The sequence below is a fragment of the Octopus bimaculoides genome, chromosome 11 (assembly GCF_001194135.2).
Source record: "Octopus bimaculoides isolate UCB-OBI-ISO-001 chromosome 11, ASM119413v2, whole genome shotgun sequence".
Taxonomy (NCBI): domain Eukaryota; kingdom Metazoa; phylum Mollusca; class Cephalopoda; order Octopoda; family Octopodidae; genus Octopus; species Octopus bimaculoides.
Window position 1 is genome coordinate 30,160,202 of NC_068991.1, and position 4,499 is coordinate 30,164,700.

Consider the following 4,499-nt stretch of genomic DNA (forward strand, 5'->3'; position numbering starts at 1 on the left):
TCAGAAACACACATATCGGCAGCCACTAAGGAACATGCTCAACTGGTTAAGGTCAAATAACTGACAAGCAAATCTGTGGTATTGAGCAGAATATTTGTTGTAGCCCATCTTTTATACCAAGACAAAAGAATGTACATGGTAACATTTCCAATCAGTTAAAATTAGAAGCCATGAGAGCCATTGCCTGGTACATCAGGGCATTATTATCATTATTATTATTATTATTATTATTATTATTATTATTATTATTATTATTATTATTATTATTATTATAGACGTCACACTGTATATAATATCGTGAGGTTGTTGATTGAAGATATTGTGTCTACCGAGGGTTTGTACTGTTTGTCAAGTCACTATCAGTAATTTTTAAGGTAGCGAGCTGGCAGAATCGTTAGCAAGCGAGATAAAATGCTTAGCTGCATTTCGCCCGTCGCTACTTTCTGAGTTCAAATTCCACCGTAGTCGACTTGGCTGTTCATCCTTTCGGGGATGATAAATTAAGTACCAGTGAAACACTGGGGTCGATGCAATCGACTAGTCCCCTCCCCAAAATTTCAAGACCTTGTGCCTTCAGTAGAAAGTATTATTAATATTATTATTATTATTATTATTATTATTATTATTATTATTATTGAGTGAGAGAGCAGGGCATGCCATCAAAGTGACACTGGGGTAAAATATACGAAGCCAAGTATACCCATCAGGACTACCCGTCTGATAAGGGTACACCAGGCACATGCATCACAACCATATGTGCGCGACATAGTGGTCTCATATCAAGATAAACAGCGCATGACCTCGCAGGTGGGGCCTAGTTAGAATTTTCTTAAGGTCGAGTAGCCCATCCCGCTCAAAAGGTCCTTGAATAAAGGTTGTTTGAGGATGTCGAACGAAATACCCATGTTTCCAAAGGTGAATTATTCAAACCCCAAAGAGTTCTTCTCAACACATGACTATGATGCTCCTCCACAACTTCTGCTTGTGATCAGAGATGCACATATTGTCAGCCACTAAGGGACATGCTCAACTGGTTAAGATCAATCAACTGCCAAGCAATTCTGTGGTATTGAGCAGAATATTTACTGTAGCCCATCTTTTATACCAAGACAAAGCAATATACATGATAGCACCTCCAATCAGTTAAGATAAGAAGCCATGAGAACCACTGTCTGGTACAGCATCAGGGCATAAGATGGCTAGATGGTAGAAAATAATGAGCGCGCAGAAAGAAAAACTTAGCAGCCTTACGTATCCTTCTTTACGTTGTGAATTCAAATGCCTTTGAGCTCGACTTTACCTTTCATCCTTTCAGAGTCAATAAAATACGTACCAGTTGAACACTGGAGTTGATGTATTCGACTTACCCTCAAAACTGCTGGCCTTGTGCCAAAATTAGAAAAAAACTAATACCATTATTTTATTATGTTAATCCTCAACTTCCATGAGAAAACTGATAACTTAGAAATGTTGAAACGTTTTACTACAGAAAATTGCAAAATATACATATGTAATGCCAATTTTCCCCTCCGTTGATTACTAAATTTTAATTTCACCTGAAGAATTTCTTAGCTCCAAGAATATTCCACATCATTCGTATCAAAACCTGTTTCAGGTACTTTTCCCGGTAATATTATATTCATTATTTTTATCTAGTTATTTATCGAGTTATTTTTGTTGTTTAACCCCCGGTTGGCAGTGACTGAGCAACTTCAAGATCAAAAGCATTCCATCACTGACCATCTCATCATTTATTTTTCGGTGGACCCTCACTTCCTATTTAGCGGGAGATAAAAAAGATTCTTTCAAGCTGACTGGCTTCAAACTTTCTGCAAGATTGGAATCAATCCAGCCAAGCATGGAATAGATACCATATGAGTAACATTTTCCAAAAGACTTGAAAGTAATCCAAGGCAAATTTTAAAACTTTTTCTTTGGTATATTTTTCACATTTTTTTATATATTTACCCTTGTACAAGCCATATCGATACACTCCTCACTGTATGCATGTTTCTCCTCCTTTCGCTCTCCCCACGCGGTTCTACATGGCCCTATGCTGTGACTATGGATATTTTATAAACTTATATGATCTACCTTACCAACAGTTCACAGCACGAATTCCCATGTACTCAGAACTGCAATATCACAGAACCTAATGTTTCATCCATACCACTGCTTTAATGTTTTATTTATAGTTTCATTCATTTATTTATTCTAATTTTACTTCCTGTAAATTAATTTCTGTTTGTTTACTTTTTTATTTATTCTTTTTTGCATTGCATAGGAGTCAAACTCATCAAAATTGTTGATATCTTCATTTACGTCCAAGGTTTCACTTGAAAAGTAAAAGAAAAAAAAAAAAGACGAAATATATGATAAATAAATAAAGCTGCTGGTAGACTTCCAAAAATAGGATTCCGATAGGATTCCAATTTCTCTGTTCCAGTATCTAAGCAAAAAATTCCTTACTAACTCGCTGTGGAAGAATTAATATATTCGATCCATTACTATTGGTAATTCTTCGACGTGTGAACAAGAGGCAACAACATGAAATTACTTCAACGTCTCATTTCCTAATTGAAAGTTGGACCTCCAATCAAGGTATGTTTGAGCTATTAAACTACGTCCATGCTGGAGCAGTACCTTGAAGGAATTTATTACTTGAATGAATCGATCCTAATACTTACCTTTTCGTTAAGCCTGGTACTTACTCTATCGCTTTCTTTTACCGAACCACTAGATTATGGAGAGGTAAGCAAACCGACACCGGAGTACAAACACAGACACAAAGATACACACACACATAGATAGATAGATAGATAGATAGATAGATAGATAGATGTAAACTGTGATATGGCTATTGTTCACAACAGAACATGTGCAACCTGAGGAAAAGTGTGCCTTTCAGTCGAAGGATTGACAGGGCATGTCAAAAGAGTTCATACTGTGCCGCCTGATTAATACTGTGGCACCCGGTTCATACTGTGGCACCTTCTGTCAGCCAGCACAGCTGTGCATTATGCAATAGAATGTTCAAACCTTTCACCCGGCTCATACAAGGGCCTCACATTGCATCATCAATGGCTCATTTCAGTGATTCTTTCTAGCAACGGCTTTATTCGTATACGAGAAAGCAGCTACTATGTATGTATGTATGTATGTGTGTGTGCACACACACACACATATATATATATAGTTGAAATTTATACACGAAAACAGGTGTACAAACAACAAGCAGTTATATTAGTTTGACGCTCGGGAAAGTGAGAAAGCCTTTTACATTTCGAGCCTATGCTCTTCAACAGAAATGAATAAGAGAAAATAAACGGAGAAAGAATAAAGAAAAAACAGGTGGCTTTAGTGATCAAGCATGGCGGCTGGTTGGGAAAAGATGGTTTATCAGGAGAGGTGAAAAAAAAAGAGGTGATATGTATATATGACGTAAAAGCAGCTCCAGTATAATAAATATTATTACATATACTAATGTATATGCTTTGTGTATTTTCCGGTGGCTGCGTAGTATATAACTCTCATGTCACCGGTGTTAGAACACTTGGCTCCAAACGTAGAGGACTTTCTCACCTTCCCGAGCGTCAAAATAATACACCTGCTTATTGCTTATACACCTGTCTTCGTCTTTTGTTTCTCTGTGAATTTCAACTATATGTATATATTCTTTTTTATTCGTTTACTTGTTTCAGTCATTTGACTGCGGTCATGCTGGAGCACCGCCTTTAGTCGAGCAAATCGAGCACATGACTTATTCTTTGTAAGCCTAGCCCTTATTCTATCGGTCACATTTGCCGAGCAACTAAGTTACAGGGATGTAAACACACCAGTATCGGTTGTCAAGTGATGTTGGGAGGACAAACACAGACACACAAACACACACACACACACACACGCGCACACACACACAGACACACACACACACACACACACACACACACACACACACACACACACACACACACACACACACACACACACACACACATATATATATATATATATATATATATGTATAAGACGAGCTTTGAATTTCTGTCTACCGAATCCACTCACAAGGCTTTGGTCTTCCGGGGCTATAGCAGAAGACACTTGCCTAAGGTGCCACACAGTGTGATTGAACCTGGAGCCATGTGGTTGGTACGCAAATTTATCACACAGCCACTTCGAAAGCTAATGCAGTATCTTGGAAACTGCCCGGCGATTTAATGCATTTACTAATTTAGCACCAACTGGTATCATAACTATTCATATAAACTTTCACCCGCTAATGGGAACTATGATTTCAGGATCTCAGCTATAACCACATCATATATTTATGTGTATATATATATATATATATATATGTGTGTGTGTGTGTGTGTGTGTGTGTGTGTGTGTGTGTGTGTGTGTGTGTGTACATTTATATATATGCAATAACAATACGAACCACTGCAGGAACACATCCTACTTAACGCATGAAATGTGTGTGTGCATATGTATGCGTATAT